Raw genomic sequence first — 21,762 nt, 5'->3', positions numbered from 1 at the left:
TGTCTATATGTGCATACCGTACTTAAAAAAAAAATCTTTAGGTTAGCCGTTTGGGAAGCGTTCTTATAGTATTTCTGAGTATAATTATTACATATTTCGGATTTAAATCTGAAATATGAAATATACTTAGATTTTTTTTAATAGTGTGCTCTCATTAATATGCTTTTCTCTGCAAAGTTGCAGTTTTAAAGAGATTTTCCTTTGCACTTTATATGCAAGGAAGCCTTCACTACTTTTTCCTCCGTTTCAGATTACCACATCGACTACATTCATTACTCGCTTTCGTTCGAATTGTAGCCTTTTAAATTTTTCAAGATTTGTACTAGATGAAAGCACTTTTAAAAGCATAGACATTCCTATTTCCTCAATTACTTCTTTTCATTTCGTTATTTTAAAACGAAATTCTGAAATATTTGCAGCCTATGGCTCTATACCATGAATTTGATAATGCGGGTTATTTTTTATTCCTTTTCGGTCATCCTTTCGGAAACTTCCCATTCCCTTTTGTTCTCTGGAAGGCTATGTTCTGCCAAACCTGTTTCGCGAGACGTGCTAACAAGGTATTCAGGTTACCCATCACTTCACTGGCTTAATCTAAAATTGGCCATGTACTTGAAGAACAATCACGCTACAGCTGTCACTGTGAGAGGACAGTATGAAAGCCAAAGCAGAAACAGTAAATGGCCTGTTTCTGGCAAAACCGTAAACAAGGAATTAACTTGGAAAGTTGGAGGGTAAGATTTAAAAAGGTCTGGCAGCGTTGCATTTTCTACCAGGCTACACCCTGGCGATCGTAGTGTTTGACCACGGCCACCTATAGGTGGCCGTGGTTTGACAGGCTGTAGGCTCTTTAGGTTCTTGTAAATGATCTAGACTCAAAATGCCATTTCAGTATAAATTTTTTGTTGCATCGCTGTTAAACCCACAACCTCGTGTTAATAGATTTTAAGAAATCTATTTTCCCCTTATTTATCCTTGTCACTTTTCCTTCCTTCCGCTATTGAAGAGATTTTGGGGAGAGACTTATCGCCCTTACGTCACGTATCCTTTGATGACGTCACGGGAGGTGTTTATTTCTCAGACTCTTGTGACACCAGAGCCAGATTTAATTCCTTGCGGTGGTATTTTTGAACTACGGCTATCTTGTTTGTTTATGTTTAGGGGGCGAGATGGCTGCTTTTAAGTGGATATTTTTCCTCCATCGCCCCCTTCTCTCTCTCTCTCTCTCTCTCTCTCTCTCTCTCTCTCTCTCTCTCTCTCTCTCTCTCTCTCTCTCTCTCTCTCTCTCTCCTAAGTTGGGAACGAGAGCTGAAAGGTGTAAATGTATGATACGTCTCGAGACTTATTCCCCAGTGACGAAAAATGGAGTCCACCTGAGAGAATTAGTCTCCCCGTCATTTTGTTATTCGTGGGGATGCGTCACACTTAATGCGCCTCCCGTCTTTCCTTGCTCTGCTTTTTGCGAAAAGATAAATACATACTGTCGCCATCCTTTTCCCATTGAGTATTCCTACCTTTCTCGTTTTAAGGGTTAATTCATAAGGGAAGCAGCTGAGTATTACACGTGCATTCCCTATTTTTAGCGGCGCATTTGTTACTCTTCTTTTCCATAACCTTCGTACAGCTTCCTAAAGCTCTTCAGGAGTTGCGATAGTAGGATGTCAAAATGGCTTTGTACCTCAAGTTCCATTCTCATTTTATCATTAATTCAATTCGCTAGAGTTTAATGGAAATGCTAGTTCCTGAAGTGAATGTGGCCACTTCGAAGGATTGCTTATAACAGACAAACCGAAAATGAGAATAGGCTTACCTTAGCTTAGGATCTTGGTTTAATCTGAGCGAAATTGAATAGATCCATTCGCACATCCAAGGGATGAGGATGATGTGGGGTTGGAGATTAAAAAAAAAAAAAGTGTGAGGCAGTCTTCCTCCTCCTCCTCCTCCTCCTCCTCCTCCTCCTCCTCCTCCTCCTACTTCCTTCTTCTTATCTTCTTCTTCTTCCTTCCTTCTTCGCCTCCTCCTTCTTTCTCCCTCTTCTTCTTCTTCTTCTTCTTCTTCTTCTTCTTCTTTTTTTGCTTCGGATTCGACTCGAAGAGCATGCCCAACAACATTACTCAAATTACGCTAGTGCTCATTGGGAAGTTATTTATAGAATTTAGCATTTTCATCTTTTTGTGTCTATTGAAAGTATTATTTATTGTACAGGGCAGTCATAACAGAATTTTTTTAAAGTCATATAATGCTTGTATTATATTTTTTATAGCCCTGTCTTGTGAAATGAAATCTGAATAAACTGGCCTGTGGAGTTTGCGCCCATTTTGCCATTATAGATTTAGCTTACAATGCTTAGGGAAATGGGTAATGAATGGTTATTTGCATTTCATAGGTTATATAGCTTCTTCAATAAACTATATTCAACCACATTCCATACAAACAGTGATAGAAGGAAGTCATAGAAAATTGTATGTGATTGTGATTACATGCCATATTCAGCAGATGTTAGGTTACAGATAAGGCGTCTGTTTTGTTTAAATATCACCATTATTATCTTGCGTCTTTCAACAGTAATTAATTTTGTACAGAAAAATGTAAAATTTCTATGTTGAAGACGGGCGTGGCAATGACGTCTTGGTTTCACCGGTAGATTGTTAAGTAAATCAGATTTTGCTCAACTTTCTAAACTTTCAATTTACTGAAATATTTCTTAATATACATTTTCCTTCAATCATCTAACTTTTATACGTAATGTAAGCCAAACCACATAGGGTGCATCAGGATAATGGTATCCCATCATGAAGTAGAGAGTACATGTCAGCAAATGACTAGCAGTGTTGATATTATTTTCATGTATTGCATGTGTTCAAGATTTTTATAAGGTATTTTATAACCGTGTCAAGAGTGCCTTTTTTATTGTAAGATGTAGTGTGCAGTGAATAAATATAACGTGTTTAATTGGTGATGATAATACTCGTTTATAATTTGTGCATTCGGTTCTGAACATGCTTTCCACTGAAAATCTTGGAATCGGCTAGGAAATAAAATGAAATTTTCCTTTGCACTTGGTATATAAACCCAGATTGGTTACAGGAATCAGGGCAGCGCAAAGCCGTTCTGTAACAGATTTCTTATGATAAATGTTACATTTTTCAAGGTCTGATCAGTTTTTGCTAGAACAGATTTAACCAAAGCGTCTCCTCGATGACGTAATGTCCAACGTTTCTGGATGATTGATAGAAATATTCAGAATCCATTGGTTCATATATATTTATCTTTATGGTGCCTACAAAATTGACTCAACTGTTATGCTCCCTAATGTGCCCTGATATTTTGGTATTCTTGTGCAAATGTTGATTGCACATACAACTGAAGTTTGACTGAATTTGATAGCCTAAACTTTTCTTATGAAATTACTTTTCTCTGTCTGGCTTCTCACCGACGTGATGGTCCTGTCCGGTGATTTGAGAAGCATCGTCGTGTCATTCTTCCTGCCAGTGGTGACTCCTGGAGTTAGATTGAATACGCAATAGATTAATATTTATTCTTTTCATCATTTTTCGAAGGAGGCGTTGCTAGTGAAAGGTTATACTTTTGGCATCAAAAGATTTGAACATTTTTTGTGAGTCCAATGCTCCAGAGCTGTAATGACTTGGATGTTTCATTGGTTGTTGTTATTTTTGTAGTTTGATTATTAAGAGTCTTGGATGCTTTTTTGTGGTTGCACTATTGTTACATTTTTTGTTCTGCGCTCACGCTTACATTGAAGTCTATTTTATTTATATGGACATGGTACTCATCCACTTTCGGGATCAGAGCGATTTCCTTAAAGGTTTTCCGTCGTGCAGTCTTTGACCGAGGTATTTTTCGTCAATGTAATTCAGATAAAAGTACCAGAGGTTACCATTTTTTTTTTTTATAATTACACGTTGTAGGTGGACAACATATAGTCTCGCCTCAGCTCTCTCTCTCTCTCTCTCTCTCTCTCTCTCTCTCAGAAACACACACACACACACACAATACATGTGTGATGTGTGTGGTGTTAGTGCGTCCATGTGTGTATCTGTATAAGAAAATAGAAGTGAGATTGTTGTCCTGTAGAATCGGACAACAAAGAGTTTTGTGAATATTTTCTTTTTAAAGCTCTGGTAACTGAAGAACGATTTAGCAGAACAATTTTGTCGTTATTAATGTAACTATTCTGATTTGGTTTCATTCACGCCAACTGGATTATTATTATTATTATTATTATTATTATTATTATTATTATTATTATTATTATTATATTCAGAGACTAGCATTTGTCTTACGTCAGGTTTTAACTCTGGTCTGTCTGTTCTGAACCTCTGTGAATGAATCCTAACAAATTTGGTGATGTCGTTAATAAATTGCATAAAAGTTAAGGAGAGAAATTTTTGAATGACATCAAAGCCTTCAGGATTCGTAACATTTTATGATGCGTCTTAATAACGTCATTTAAGAATGAATTTTTCCTTTTCTCGTCTTAATTGACCTTTTTTCTGCATGAGGTGCCACATGGTGCGAACTCGGACTTTTCATTTCATACGAAGTCTTCTCCTCCTGCGGAAGATCCTAAAGGCAGAGAAACTCGATACGCCCTAAATATAGAGGAGGAGGAGGAGGAGGAGAAGAATGCGGTCTCTAGCAGCAACAGCAGCTGTCGCAAATGACGTTGGCTTCGAATGTTGCAAAATGAAAAGTTGTTGCCGCGCATCATACATTTACATACTACATCCACGCTCTCATATTAGGCTCCCATGTATGATGACTTACCGCAGATGCGCAAGGAACCTCTTCCTTCCTTCCAACTCCTCCCTTCTCTTTCCCTCCCTCCCTCCCCACGTGCCCTCCTCCTCCTCCTCTCTGTCTCTCTCTTTCCCTTCTCCCTTAAGGCCACGTTGATCATTTTTATCGTTTTTCTCATTAAGGGGTCGCCGACGCATTTGGGAAAAGGGTCCCCGTACGGAGGGAGAGAGGGAGGGAAGGCGGAGGAGAGAAGGCGGTGGTGTTTTGGCGGGACCGTTCCCTGCGATGATGTGTATAAGACGGCCGGGTTGTTTTTAGTTCGATATATCGGGATATTTACGGTGGTTGGGTATTTGGGTACGTCATAGTTTGTCAATGAGGGCATCTAAATGCATCAATGACTGACAATTAGCGCCCCAAAGCTATAGATAGGCAAATAATATCCAAATTTTTTTTAGAGAATTATTCATCAGTCCTTGAAAAAATGAGGCGCCGTTAATTATGCTTAAGACAAAGCAAAAAGTTTTTCTAGTGATTTCGTGAGATGACTTTGGTGAAGTCTTATCAGCTTCTTTCGACTTTTTTAGTTTTAGTTTTTCCCATGGTAAAATATTTGCCACCGGTAAAAGTTGCGATTTTTTGTCTCTGTTTCAGAACTCACTTGTAGATAAAGCCAGATGTAGATGTTAAGTGGCCCTTATACGGGCTGCTTGACTAACCAAGTAGACATAAAGATGTAAAGATATATCGATCGTTGATTTCTGATGGGAGTCTCTGGGTGGTCCGACTTCAAGATTAACTTTAAACATCACTTCCACACACACTCTTCCACACCTCTCTCTCTCTCTCTCTCTCTCTCTCTCTCTCTCTCTCTCTCTCTCTCTCAAAGAAATCCTAACACGGTAATAGTTATCAGAATTATCTTCGCGGGTTTAAACTATAGATATATAATATAAAGATACAGAATGTTGGCACCTGTATGGTAGTTACTTATTCAATAGAATACTTCATTGTTTGCGGTTAAGATAGTTGATGCATTTTACCAGAGCAACTTGCCAGCTTCAGGAACGGACGTGAAAATGGTTTTGCAATTGCAGGTCTGGATTTAAGAAATGGATATGAAAATTGTATTTGTTTTTTGGAATAGAAATGCGTTTGTCATAATATAGATAATGACCATTTCAGTTGAGTTTGTAGGGTGACAGTGTTAAACCAGATGATAAGTATTTCTGTTTCGTGTTGTGGTACGGTCACGCCATCTCCTCATCGTTTTCGAATAACGTTTCTGAACGCGGAAATTTAGTATGATAAATGAATAGTCGTTGCAAGTATTGTTTCTGTTTATCAGTTTGTTGCATGAAGAGGATAGTTATTAGAATGGGGACTATTTGAAATTACAGATAATATTCTCTTCTTTATCTTGGCATGAATGTGTCAAAATTTTGATTAGCTTAACTGGAATTGTCCATTCTTAATGGAAGTCTGTTGACGATTTGCAAATAAATGCGCTTTTTTTTTTTTTGTCTGGTAGTATAATGATTTGTGTCAGTAGTTTGTAACTTGGTTCCGTATTGGACGGTGTTCTTGGGACAATTTTTGGTATGGGTAGTTTAGTTTTTTTTTTTCATTCTGCTTTGTAAGTATTAATATTACAACCCAAACTATTTATAACATCTCTGAAAACCTTTTGGGTGCATGTTTGTGTGCGCGCTCGGGCTAGGTTATACAGGTGTGTGTGTGTGTGTGTGTGTGTATCATACATCTTTAACAATTTGTTAAACACTTGCATATTTAATCATTTGTTAAACATTTGGTAGAACCTTTTTTGGTTATCTATTTGTGCCTCAACATTAGCTGGGTCACTCTTTTGCGATTTAAGTATATTTTTATTTTTTTTTGGGGGGGGCAATAGTTATAAAGTATGCATCATGTTTGTATCTTTCAGCGTGGTATATTTTTCTATTAGCTTGTTAGAGTGTGCGTCCTCATGCTGTATAATCATGTATTGCGCAGTTGTTTTAAAGGCTTTTTGGTCAACGTGTTTGCGAATGACAGATCGGGGAATTCACGTTACATCCACTTACAAGTTTGTTATAGTAATATCACAATGAATATTTGCGTCTTCTTTTTAGTTATGCCTTCTAAAATTTCGTTGGCAATCTCTATAAAAAAAAATTTTGTACTTGCATTATGTTAATTTTTACTTCTAAGTTTACTTGGCTTGATTTACGCAAATTTCGCCCGTGTTGAGAGTTGTCATTGTTGCAAGAATATCTTTTTTATGATGAAATCCTCATTTTTTCATCTTTCTCATTACTCCCATCAAGGGTCGGCTACCGTTCCCCTCGCTTTTCTTGGCAATACTCTCTCTCTCTCTCTCTCTCTCTCTTCTCTCTCTCTCTCTCTCTCTCATATGCATATTTATATATTTCACCCTCCTGATCAGAATTTTGTTAAGTTAATCCGTTTACGTGATATGTTTATTTCACTTTGTGTTGTTCCATTCCTGCAAATTTTATTCATATGCGTTCCCCAACATCTAGGTTTTGGTATCTTTGTCCTTATTCACAAAAGATTCGTTGGGTATTTATTTTCCATTTTTACACTAAATTCCTTTCTCAGTTGTTTTTCTCGCAACCTTGCGTCAGCTAACTAATTTTTATCTTATGCGTATCCTGCTCTGAATATAATTTTCTTTTTTCATCAGTGGGTAGGAGGGTTGGCATAAGAAACTATTGTTTCTTGTTTCATGTTTATTTTTTTAAATTTTCATCGATATCTTAAGGCCTATTTATTTTATATATCTGTTTTTATCTCTTTAGTATTATTTACTCCTTTTCGGCGTATTATCGAAATTTTGTGTCTAATTTTAAGTTAGAGGGCTTCGACTTATCTCACGCTTATGCCGTTATATCATAATTATTAAGGGATATGGGATATTCCACTAAACTTTGTTTCTTCCTATTAATGAAAAACGCTGTCTCTCCCTGATTTCTTCAAGCTCCATTCGTAAATTTTCCATTGCAGGCGTTAGTGTTACTTTAACATAGAGCAGTAGTTAGAATTCTTAGTGCTTCTATGTAATTTGGTGTTTATAGTTTAATTCCTGTGAATTGTATCAAACTTAGGCAATATGATTTCATCCCTATTTTTTACATATATTTCACACTGCTGTACTATGCCAACTGTTGTCTTTTACGAATTGTAAAACAATCATCATAACATGCTTGTATGTATATATATATATATATATATATATATATATATATATATATATAATATATATATTATATATTTATGTATGTATGTATGTATATATGCATACAAGCATGTTATGATGATTGTTTTACAATTCGTAAAAGACAACAGTTGGCATAGTACAGCAGTGTGAAATATATGTAAAAAAATAGGGATGAAATCATATTGCCTAAGTTTGATACAATTCACAGGAATTAAACTATAAACACCAAATTACATAGAAGCACTAAGAATTCTAACTACTGCTCTATGTTAAAGTAACACTAACGCCTGCAATGGAAAATTTACGAATTCTCTGAAATATAGTATTTTTCTCTCTATGTTTTGGTGTTTTATGGGCTCCTTTTATTAGATATATATATGTATGTATATTGTGTGTGTAAGTGTGTGTGTATATATATATATATATATATATATATATATATATATATATCTATATATTGTGTGTAAGTATATATATATATATATATATATATATATATATATATATATATATGTATATATATATATATACACACATTTGCATACATACATACATACAAGCATGTTATGATGATTGTTTTACAATTCGTAAAAGACAACAGTTGGCATAGTACAGCAGTGTGAAATATATGTAAAAAATAGGGATGAAATCATGTTGCCTAAGTTTGATACAATTCACAGGTATTAAACTATAAACACCAAATTACATAGAAACACTAAGAATTCTAGCTACTGCTCTATGTTAAAGTAACACTAACGCCTGCAATGAAAAGTTTACGAATGAAGCTTGAAGAAATCAGGGAGAGACAGCGTTTTGTCTCTTAATAGGAAGAAACAACAAAGTTTAGTGGAATATCCCATATCCCTTAATAATTGATATAATGGCATAAGCGTGAGATAAGTCGAAGCCCTTCAACTTAAAATTGGACACAATATTTTGATAATACTCTGAAAACGAGTAAATAATACTAAAGAGATAAAAAAATCTATATAAGATAAATAGGCCTTAAGATATCAATAAACATTTAAAAAATGAACATTGAACAAGAAGCAATAGTTCTTGTACCAAACCCCTCCTTTACTATCCCAACCTCAGCCCGCTACCACAGCTGCAAAAGTCAGTCGTGCATATAATATATAAATATAATAAGATATATTACACCTATATATTAATATATAATAGATTATATATATATATATATATATATATATTACTATATATATGTGTGTGTGTGTGTGTGTGTGTGTGTGTGTGTGGTGTGTGTGTTGTGTGTGGTGTATTTGTGTGTGTATAACTGGCTTTTGCAGCTGTGGTAGCGGGCTGAGGTTGGGACAGTAAAGGGTGAGGTTCACACCCAGTCTACCGCCATCAGTCGACCCAGCTGTATGAGGACCAATGACAGTTAGAAGTCAGTAAATGTGCGTGCGGCTAGCAACCTTATATGTGAAGTTTTGCTGAGAACCGGAGCATCTCTGGCGCCTGCCTCTCCAAAAAGGATGAAAGGTGTATGGATAAACAGGGCATGATTCGACCTCCAGCTTACTTGGGATGCGTGCAAGATTTCCCCTCACGCATAAGCTGTAAACATATATTCTTAACTTAAACGTAAATTAGAACGTACTAAAATTTACAGTCATAGATTCTTGTTTCACCAACGAAAATTAAATTAGGTACGCTATATTTTACTAAAAATAATTTTTTTGCAGTTTTTAATATGCACATTATTTATTTTTTACATTTTCTTTCTAATAAATAAACCATAAATATCCTATCCTAAAATACCTCTATCTTTTTATGCTTTCCTACCCCACAACAAGAACAAGAACAACAACAATAACAGCAGCATCAAACACAAAGCAGCGAAAATAAAAAAATAAAGGTCCATCCCATTAAAGCTCATTGTACCTGATTGTCAGTTGATTGTTTTGAGTTGCTGCTGAGAAGTAAGAAGTTGCATGAGGCAGGCACTCTTATCCTTAGTACCTTGATGAGACGAGCCATCCTCTTTAATGAGAAAAGGCGTGTTGAAACACTGGGCATCCAATTGCAGGTCCATGGCTCAAACCGTCTTCATGCCCATCAATTGACCCAGTTATGAATTTGCACTAGTCTCATGAAGGCAAAGAAAAGAAACATGCCGAGAACCCGAAGGCTCTATTCTTCTCGTGGGGCTTCCTCTTAGGAAAAAGGCTCATGGTATAAAGAAAGTAAAAGTATTTGGTCATTTCGTGGCACTCGGTCACGCTTAAACTGGATGCATGCTCAAGGGTAACTGACAAGAAGTTCCTTACTAAGTTGAAGCAAAACCTTGCTCAGTTATGTTAGAAGGTCACCAGTTGAAGGCCATGTATTGATGTGGTAAAGTATTTCCGTATGTTAATGATAACATGCCTTGTGCCCATTGAGTTTCTCTACAGCCGTGTGCTTTCTTCAGATTTTAACCTAGTGAAAGATGTTTGGTACTTGGTCTCTCAAAGACATGGAGAACATTTATTTAGTCGTGTAAGTTATTACATCCATATACATCCTTGCTCTTGGAAACCTTAACATTCTTGGCCTTTTGTATAGTGCGCTGGTTAAGCTTGTTAATTGATAAATAATAATGATAACAATCCAAGGGAATGGTAGCGTAATACTTTGTTCTTGTGGGAACAATCGTATTTTGGCATTGTGCATTATCGTTAAGTACTCCCAAAATTATTAAGCTGCCACATTTTGAATTGTCATAAATCTATTCAAATATCCAATTACAAGATGCCTTTCCCGTATTTCTAAAACTTCGCTTTTAATCTCAGTAGTAAAAGAATTTCAGAACTCAAATCGGGGTGCCTATAACCAGAGTGCGGCACATTTTTTATGATAATATCTTGTTCTTCGTAATACTCTGAACAATTTACAAAATCATTGCCTTGGTGTTTCTATCGGCTCTGTAATAATCTGAGTTTTCATTCCATGAGTGCTTCTGATATTTTAAAGTGCTTATCTTTGGTCATGTCTTTTCATCATCCTCACCAGTCTACCTCTTTTCTTGTCGTTTCTTCTGTCAGAAATTCTATAGTAAAAGCCAAATCTTTTTCTGTGGTGTCCTTCCAGCCAGCCATCTTGAGCAGTTGTCTCATAGATTTCACAACTCTTTGTCCTTTTATCAGTCAGCTCCAGGGACGGAACCGTTAGGAAAGGGGACACTCTTCAGTCCAGCCAAACCTTCGAGACAACTTTTACCTGTTTACTTGGTAACGATTAAATCCAGCTTCTCTCAGTTGCCATCAGTCAGTCAATTTGTCTTTGAGGGGAAAATATGATTAAAATTTGAGGGGAACATATGATTAAAATGGCTAAACTGACCTTTGAAGCGGTAGGAATTGCTTTCTAAATCGTTCATAATTAATTTATACTGATACAAGATGTCAGTCTTCAGTTAATATTAGGGCTTTGTACTCTCTTGATCAGCTTGAATAAATGGTAATTCGTCCCATTCTTGATTATGACCTTTTTCTGCTGTACCATGTTAGCCGAGTATCCTCTCTTCCCCATATAGCCACATATAATCGAGGTTAGAAATCTCTGCATATATTAGCTCTTTGTCCTTTCTCGTTGTTACTTGAAAGTTTAGAAGTATATTAGTTGTAATCAAATGACCTCAACTTTCAAGAGGTTGGTGTATTGTATCAATCTTCTTTCTTTAAATCTTCAACAGAACACTATGGAAACAATCAACAGATTATAAATCCAAGAGGGTCCAAAGGAAAATAAACCTTGAGAGAGAGGAACGTTATAGGGGAAAACTATAAATAAATGAATTTTATTATTATTATTATTTTTTTTTTTTTTTGGGGGGGGGTCTATCACAGTCCTCCAATTCGACTGGGTGGTATTTATAGTGTGGGGTTCCGGGTTGCATCCTGCCTCCTTAGGAGTCCATCACTTTTCTTACTATGTGCGCCGTCTCTAGGATCACACTCTTCTGCATGAGTCCTGGAGCTACTTCAGCCTCTAGTTTTTCCAGATTCCTTTTCAGGGGTCTTGGGATCGTGCCTAGTGTTCTTATGATTATGGGTACAATTTCCACTGGCATATCCCATATCCTTCTTATTTCTATTTTCAGGTCTTGATACTTATCTATTTTTTCCCATCCATTTTTTCGCTTTCTTTCTCTTCAACTCTGGTGTCCCATGGTATTGCGACATCAATGATTGATACTTTCTTCTTGATTTTGTCAATTAACGTCACGTCTGGTCTGTTTGCACGTATCGCCCTATCTGTTCTGATACCATAGTCCCAGAGGATCTTTGCCTGATCGTTTTCTATCACGCCTTCAGGTTGGTGCTCATACCACTTATTACTGCAAGGTAGCTGGTGTTTCTTGCACAGGCTCCAGTGGAGGGCTTTTGCTACTGAATCATGCCTCTTAATGTACTGGTTCTGTGCAAGTGCCGGACATTCGCTTGCTATGTGGTTTATGGTTTCATTTTTCATATTGCACTTCCTACATATGGGAGAGATGTTATTTCCATCTATCGTTCTTCGAACATATCTGGTTCTTAGGGCCTGATCTTGTGCCGCTGTTATCATTCCTTCAGTTTCCTTCTTGATCTCTCCCCTCAGTAGCCATTGCCACGTGTCATCGCTGGCTAGTTCTTTAGTCTGTCTCATATATTGTCTGTGCATTGGTTTGTTGTTCCATTCCTCTGTTCTGCTTGCCATTCTCCTGTCTCTGTATATTTCTGGGTCTTCGTCTACTTTTATCAGTCCTTCTTCCCATGCACTCTTGAGCCACTCGTCTTCACTGGTTTTCAGATATTGCCCCAGTGCTCTGTTATCGATGTTGACACAGTCCTCTATGCTTAGTAGCTCCCTCCTTTCTTCCTTTCATGTTATGTATAGTCTGCCCCTCTTGGGTGTAGTGCTTTGTGTATTGTCATATGTTTCCTCGTTTTCTGTTCTATGCTGCGGAGTTCTGCCTTCGTCCATTCCAGTATTCCTGCGCTGTATTTGATCACCAGCACTGCCCATGTGTTTATGGCTTTTATCATATTTCCGGCGTTGAGTTTTGACTTGAGTATCGCCTTGAGTCTCTGCATATATTCTTTCCTGATCGTGTCCTTCATCTCTTGGTGTTTTATATCCCCTCCTTCCATTATTCCCAGGTATTTGTATCCTGTATCATCTATGTGTTTGATGTTCCCATCTGGTAGCTTTATCCCTTCAGTCCTTGTTACTTTGCCCTTTTGTATGTTGACTAAGGCACATTTTTCTATTCCAAACTCCATCCTGATGTCCCCAGATACAATCCTTATAGTCTGGATTAGGGTATCTATTTCCTTGATGCTCTTACCATACAGCTTGATGTCGTCCATGAACATCAGATGGTGAATTCTGTTGCCTCTTTTCTTGAGTTGATACCCAGCATCCATCTTCTGCAGTACTTTTGTCATGGGAGTCATGCTACTACGAAGAGTAGTGGGGCCAGTGAGTTGTCCTGGAAGATCCCTCTCCTGATATTAACCTCGTCTAGTCTTATTCGAGAGCTTGTAAGTATTGTATTCCAGTTGCACATTGTATTTTTGAGGAATTTTATGGTGTTTTCCTTTGCCCCATATATTTTCAGGCATTCTATCAGCCATGTGTGTGGTATCATGCCGAAGGCTTTCTTATAGTCTATCCATCCTTATTATTATTATTATTATGTTTTTTTTATTATTAATTTTTTTTTTTTTTTTTTTTTTATTATTATTATTTTTATTATTATTTTTTTTTTTTTTTTTTTTTTTTTTAGTCTAGCACAGTCATCCTATTTGAGTGAGTGGTCTTTTTAGGGTGGGGTTCCAGGTTGCATCCTACCTCCCTAGGAGTCCATCACTGTTCTTACTATGTTTGCTGTTTTTAGTTTCACACTCTTCTGCATGAGTCCTGGAGCTACTTTAGCATTTAGTTTTTCCAGGTTCCTTTTCAGGGACGTGGGATTGTGCCTACTGTTCCTCTGATATTGGGTACAATTTCTAATGGCATATCCCATACCCTCCTTATTTATATTTTCAGGTCTTAATAGTTGTCAATTTTTCCTCTTTCTCGTCTACTCTGGTGTCTCATGGTATTGGTACATGAATGAGTGATACTACTTGATTTTGTCAATCAGCGTCACATCTGGTCTATTGACATATATCTCCATATTTGTTCTGACACCATAGTCCTAGAGGATCTTTGCCTAATCATTTTCTATCACTCCCTCAGGTTGGTGTTCATACCACTTACTACTGCAAGCTAGCTGATGTTTCTTGCACAGGCTCCATCGGATGGCATTTGCTACTGAATCTTGCCTCTTTTTGTACTGGTTCTGTGCAAGTGCTATGTGGTTTTTGGTCACGTTTTTGATATTGCACTTCCTGCCTATTGGTGAGATGTTTTATCCATCTATTGTTCCTTGAACGTATCTGGTTCTTAGGGTCTGATCTTGTGCCAATGTTAGCATTACTTCTGTTTGCTTCTTGAGTTCTCCCCTCTGTAGCCATTGCCACGTTCATCACTGGCCAGTTCTTTAGTCTGTCTCATGTACCGCCCAGGCATTGGTTTGTTGTGCCTTTCTTCCGTTTTGTTTGTCATTCCCCTGTCTTTGTATATTTCTGGGTCTTCATCTACTTTATCAATCCTTCTTTCCATACACTCCTAAGCCACTTGTCTTCACATGTTTTCAGGTATTGCCCCAGTGCTCTACTATCGATGTTGACACAGTCCTCCATGCTTTGTAGTTCTCTTCTTCCTTCCTTTTGTGTTATGTATTATATGTCTGTATTTGCTCTTAGGTGTCTTGCTTTGTGTATCGTCACGTGTTTCTAGTTTTCTGGTTTATGCTATGGAGATCAACCTTCATCCACTCCACTACTCTTGCGCTGTATCTGATTATTGGTAATGCCCATGTATTTGTCTTTTCATCATATTTCCAGTACTGAGTTTTGACTTCAGTATCACCTTAAGTCTCTGCATATATTCTTTCCTAATCGATCGTGTCCTTCATCTCTTTTTATTTTATATCCTTCAGTTCTTGTCACCTTGCCTTTTTGTGTGTTGACCAAGGCATATTTTCCTATTCCAAACTCCTGATGTCCCGAGATACAATCCTTACAGTCTGAATTATGATATCTATTTCCTTGATGCTTTTACCATACAGCTTGATGTCGTCCATGAACTTCGGATGGTTAATACTTTTGCCTCCTTTCTTGAGTTGGTACCCAGCATCCCTCTTCTGCAGTACTTTTGTCATGGGAATCATGGCTACTATGGAGAGTAGTGGGGACAGTGAGTCACCTCAAAAGATCCTTCTCCTGATGTTAACCTCTGTTAGTCTTGTCCCAGAGCTTGTAAGTATTGTATTCCAGTTGCACATTGTATTTTTTAGGAAGCTGATGGTGTTTTCCTCTGCCCCATATATTTTCAGGCATTCTGTTACCCACGTGTGTGGTATCATGTCGAAGTCTATCTTGTAGTCAGTCCATGCCATGCTTAGGTTGGTGTTCCTTCTCATGCTGTTCTTCATTACCAATTTGTCTATCAGAGCTGGACGTTTGTGCCCGTACACTTCCTTCTGCAACCTTTCTGTTGGTGGGGGATGGTGCTTGTATCCTCTAGATAGTTATTTAGCCTTTCACTGATGATACCTGTTAGTAACTTCCACATTACTGGTAAGCAGGTGATAGGCCTATATTTACTTGATATATATCCCTTGTTCTTGTCTTTCTGTACTTAAGATGTTCTCCTTGTGATCATCCATTCGGGTGCATGGTAGTTTGTGATAAAATGCTGAGGTTGTTGTTCTATTCATACGTGTAGGGCATTGAAGTTTTTGAGTCAGTATCCACAGACTTCATCGGGACCTGGGTCTTTCTAGTTGCGCATTTTCTTTAGTTGGTGTCTGATTGTGTCTCTCCATTTCTTCTACCTTGACTTCCTGGATCCATGTTGAATGTTTGTTGTGTGTTACCAGATTATTATTATTAATTATTATTATTATTCAAAAGAGGAAACCTATTCATATAGAACAAGCCCACACGGGCCATTGACTTGAAATTCAAGCTTCCAAAGAATATGGTATTCATTAGGAAGGAGTAAGAGGAGGTAAAAGGAATACAGATAGGAGAGATCCCACTTATTAAAAAAGGAAAACTATATTTATAAATTAAAGAATGGATAAAAATGTATTAAAATGCAAGGAGAATAGTATTAGCGTAGTAATGCATTGTACAATCACTTGAACTTCTGAAGTTCCAGTTGAATGACATCCCCTGGGAGCCTCGTTCCACAGTCCAGCGATGTGAGGTATAAAAGACCTCTGTAACTGAAAAGTTCGACAGCGAGGCACATTTACTGCATATTGGTGCTGCTCTTCGGCGAATCTGGTTACTCTCGACCTGAAAATGGGATCAGGGATCAGTTGTGAATGTAAAAGAACGTTATTATTATTATTCAGAAGATGAAACCTATTCATATGGAACAAGCCCACAGGGACCACTGATCTGGTAAGCTTCCAAAGAATATGGTGCTCATCAGGAAGTTCCAATTGCACGACACCCTCAGGTATACTGTTCCTCAGTCCACCAGTGTGAGGAATAAAGGACCTCTGGAACTGAGAGGTTCGACAGCGAGGCACATTTACTGCATATTGTTGATACTGTTCAACGAATCTGGTTGCTCTCGGCAGGAAAGGGGATCAGGGATCAATTGTGATTGTGAAACTCTATTAAAATACAACTTATGAAAAATTGACAACAAGAGACCATCTGTCGATGGTCCAAGTCATAACTGCTAATATCAGGAAACAGAAACCTACCACCACGAACTACTCTATCTAAAAAAGATAAATCTGGCAGAAGAAGACATCTACAGCGTAGAACAGTTTTCTAGTAAAGGAAGCACAAATGACCTAAAACAGGATGCATTATTTTTATCACTGTTATGAACATGTGAAGCCTTACTAACAATATGTAACTTTCGTACAGTATTTGCTGAAACTATCATTTGATGTTTTTCAAAAGTAAGATATGAGCCAAAAGTTATACCGAGAATAGTTAAAGCTACAGACTCATTCAGCAAAGTCTCATCCTCCTGAAGGGGAGGATGGGGTGGAAAATCTCTATGTGATCTCCTAATCAACAGCGTTTTTGCTTTACTAGATTTCAGTCTCATACCCCACCGACAACACCATTCACAGATTTCAGTCCACGTCCCGATTGAGGCTGAGTGCAACTTCGTTTCTCATAAGTGGAGACTTTACTACACCTGCAAGTAATATACCATTTGCATACTGAACAATCTTGTTTTCCAGGCCAAGAACCATAACACTTATGTACATGAAAAATAGTAATGAACCAAGAATACTACCTTGTGGATCTCCAGACACAATAATTCTTGGTTCACTAAAGATCCCATCAACAGCAACTCGCTGTTGCCTACCTGTAAGGAAATCGTGATGTAATCCTAAAACATATCCACCCACTCCAAGATTCTGAAGTTTTTAGATAATGCTGTAGTATTTACTAAATCGAAAGTCACAATAGATCTTTTTGAATGACAGTGGCTGATTTAAGGGCGGGCACCTGCTCACTTGCGCCACCCCCCCCCCCCCCCCCCCCCATGGATATGAATAATAGAACTTTGTTTTCCTTCAATAATCATTGTTTGTATAAAAATTTGCTCTGTTAATGATTATTTCAACAACTGTAATACAATAAAAACAATTACAACAGCAACTACTACTACTGTGTATGTATATGTGTGCATACATGTATAGTTATTAGTATGTATGTACTGTATGTGTCTACATGTTACACATATTTCTATATATATTTATATATATATATATATATATATATATATTTGTGGGTGAACAAAGTTCATTAATACAGTACCTATTCCAAACAGTAGCATATCTGCAGACTGCAGTAACTACAGGCCAATTTCAATTCTCCTGTACTCTCCAAAGTTGCTGAAAGCAGTGCAATTTACCTGCAGTGCTTCTTTAGACTTACTTACTATTTGTAAGAGAACCTTGATACTGGTTTTGAGTGCAGAGTCATTCATCAGTGGTTGATCTAGAAAGCTTTCATTGCGGGCCACTTAGGATTATATATGTATTTATATATATATATATATATATATATATATATATATATATATATATATATATATACATATATGTACGACCAGAAGTTCCTATATATTCACAGACCTTGGACTTGACAACAGTTGGAACATTGTGAAAATATGGTCTAATCTATTACCAGAAATATGGGTGGGTTCTTCAGTTAGCTGGACAAAATCAGAGGATACACAAAACTCCAGTAGACTGGCCATGTTGATCTGTAGAATTTGAATTAAGCCACTCGCTGTGCTTTGCTTTACAGTCTCCACAAATAGAGTGAAGCTTGTGAATCCTGAGGGTGAGTCAAAGTAATCCTTTCCAAGAGACACTCGTATAGAAGTGTCAGTATTTAGATTGTAGTACAAAGCAAGTATGTACACATTTCAGAATTTACTGACAATTTTAAAACAAAGACCTTCATGGCAACTACACTCCAAAATTCTGTTGAAAGTATATGTAAACGTGACCATGTCATTAAAAATGCCCCGGAAGCAACTGGTTGATATGGTTGGGCCAGCACACCTCATAAGTCAAATAAGAAATCAAACAGGTTTGCCACAACAATGGGGTAGGACAGTGTCAGGATGGATTTAGAATTATAAACAGCCCTTCCTACACACTTTTAGAAAAAAATGGGAAAGTAAACAAAATGAGGATGGTGCCTGATAGTACCTTAGGCAAGGGAACTGAATTCCAAGACCATAGAAGGCCGTGATGCAATGGCTATGGCATATTCCAAGGTTGGAGAACAAGATTTGTATTCAGAGTAGCCTTCTCTTAGAAGGGCTGCCTGCCAAGGCTAAATTATCCTTCTGCCTGTTGGTTTTATTTCGGAGTGTCCTTCTCCTAGAAGAGTTTCTTGCCAAGGCTAAAGAGTCTTCTTCCCTAAATTGTGTAGGCAGGGACAGCACCCTGAAGTGAAAGTTGCTAAGAGAAGCCACATTTACCCACTACCCCATGAAGTTGACATCAACAGCATTTGGTGTTCCCAGGTGGTCACCCATATTAGTACTGACAAGACCCAACGTTGCTTAACTTCGCTGATCAAATGAGAAGTGGTTCTTTGAACGAGGTATGGCCATTATAAAATTAGACCCATGCACCTGCATTCAGGAGACGTCAAAAATAAGCAGGAATGAATTTTCTCCTTGTCTAAACAGGCAGACTATTCCACTTTTTAATTGATGCCAAAATAAAACTAATAGCAAACTGAGAAGTATTAATCCTGAAAATTGACACTGTTTGTAGGAGCAGCCGACTTAGCGTTGCGAGGAACAATTGCTAGATCAGGTAAAGTACTAGAGTGGTACAGTGAATGTTCGTCATTGTAGCATCTTTTATGCAACAAACCTAATGAACTCTCTTTACATCTATGCCACAAGTCAGCTTACTACCACTACTACATTAATCACTACTTCCATTTTGATTTGCTTTTTCCCTTTTTCAGTCCTGTACACAGATCATATATTTTTTGAGAAGGACAAATAAAGAAGAAAGTTAAGCTTTCTTCATGTGTTAGCTCTACCTCATCAGGGGGATTATATCATTTGAGCAGTCATTTACACCCGAGTATCCCCCTTGTATAAATTTGTTCAGTTTTTGTCTTTCTGTAGGTGACCCACACACATTTAGTGTCTACACTGGTTTCATTATTTACCAAAAAAAAAAAAGGCTGGATAATTTTCTTGGTTCTCGTGTATGCTTATACATTTACAAACTGACGAACGTAAGCCCATCATTCCCCATATCATGTAAACATCATGCACACGAAATAAGAGGACATTATGTTGTTACCATAATACCGTGTTTTCTACATTTATAGACAGTTTTAGAGTCAAACACTAATTTTTGTACAAAGTTACTTCCTTTCCGGCTTGCTAAGAGAAATGTGGGCTCATTAATAAGACAGTTAATTATGTAAATTAAGAAGGAAAGATAGCTTGAATTATTATTCTCTTTATTATTTCGAAGAATATTATCTTAAGATCTTTGTAACCCTATTTGAAACGGGATGTGTATAATTTTTATTCTAGGAAGTATCCCATGTTTACTGAGGCATGACTAAAAATAATTGTCTGTTCACTTGCTATCCTCTTCATGTTCACACGCACTTCAAATATGCATAAACTTGAAAGGAAGGGATTGGAAGTTTCAAGAATGCCAGTAATTCCTCGATATCTCTATGTACGACCAGCATACAAAAGTTCCTTGTGTATGTTTTGTATCTATGTATATATGTATACATTGTATATATATATATATATATATATATATATATATATATATATATATATTCACACACACGTAAATAAATTCTTCTGTTAAAACAGGATACATCTCGAGTATAAAAGGCCCATTAAAACACCGGTTTAAAGCTAAGGCTTATATGTCGGTGGACTAACCTCCACCCTTATCAAGTAGTGAATGACAGGATGCGTTACATTGGCAAAAATATGTAGTGGGAGATATATCCTTAGGTGATGCCTGGAGTCACAGCTAAGCCAACATTGGTTCTGTTAATTAATTTTCTTAATCCGCTGCATTGTCCTCTTAAGGAAGATATTGTCTATATGGTCAGAGTCCCAGGCTCCTACTATCTTGTTGTTTGATCAGTGAAGATTCTATCGTCTGACATTTGTATAAACAGCTGCTCTTGTATAAAATTCGGGATGGGTTCCATTCCATGGTATGGTTCGTGTTATTTATATGATGGAAAATTGCTGAACTATGTTGCCCATATCTAACCAAGTGTTTTTGTGGAGTTGATCTTTCTGAGAGAGATTTACCTGTGAATCCATAGTATTACTGGTTTCATAAACCCCAATGTCTATAGACACTTGTTTCTGCTGAACATTAATTAATGATTTCCCCAGTGTATTAGGATAAGTGAAGAAAAAGGGTTAGGGTGGCCTAATGTTTGTGTGATCTCTTTGTAAATTATCCACGTGAGGGGTTATGATTTTGTTTGTGTATTTTTTCTTCTCTTTGTTTTCTGTGGGTTTGTAAAAAAATGCTCTTTGCTTTATGTATGACTTTTTCTATTATGTGCTTGGGGTATTTTAACAAGATAAGTTGATTTCTGATTGTTTCAAGGGCTTTAAGAAAATCTAGGGAGCAAATTCTCAGGGCTCCAAGAAATAAGTTGCTTGCTATGGCAGGTTTAACTGAAATGTCGTGATAGCTGTAAAAATGGAAAGATGCAGAAGCCTAATGAGTTTTCAGAGGCTGCACAATTCTACCACTGAGCTGCTAGCAATAAGTAATTGCATCCATAGTCACAAAAGGAGGAAGAATAAAACAAATAAAACATGTGCGTGTTGTTGTTGTAAAGTGAGAGGTTTGGTGAAGGAAGGAAGAGATTGTTTGAGGTCAAGTGCAAATCAGAAGGGAGAAGCATTCAGAGAGCAACTGAAAATGAGACAGCGAAAGGTACAAGATGCTGAAATTTTAATGGATGTAAGTGGGGAAGAACTAAGGAGAAAGCGAAGCATAATGAGCAAATCAGATCTCATAGAAGAGTTTCCCTGTAAAAGCATGCTACTTAGGTATCTAGCAACTTAGTTTACTAGTGATGGTCAATATGATTATTATTACATTAGATATATTTGCTGCCTCGTTGGTATTATTT

The 21,762-nt window shown here is 37.2% G+C and overlaps 1 protein-coding gene and 1 pseudogene across 2 annotated transcripts in view; one reads left to right on the top strand and one right to left on the bottom strand.

Annotated features, from left to right (window-relative positions):
* LOC135211013 (glutamate receptor ionotropic, delta-2-like) overlaps positions 1 to 21,762 on the top strand; it is a 406,072-nt gene that overhangs the window by 164,691 nt on the left and 219,619 nt on the right. The window lies entirely within an intron of this gene.
* LOC135211754 (5S ribosomal RNA) lies at positions 19,102 to 19,220 on the bottom strand (annotated as a pseudogene).

This window comes from Macrobrachium nipponense, chromosome 4 (genome assembly GCF_015104395.2).
Source record: "Macrobrachium nipponense isolate FS-2020 chromosome 4, ASM1510439v2, whole genome shotgun sequence".
Taxonomy (NCBI): domain Eukaryota; kingdom Metazoa; phylum Arthropoda; class Malacostraca; order Decapoda; family Palaemonidae; genus Macrobrachium; species Macrobrachium nipponense.
Note: the sequence above shows the minus strand (reverse complement) of the source record. Positions and strands in the feature narration are given on the sequence as shown.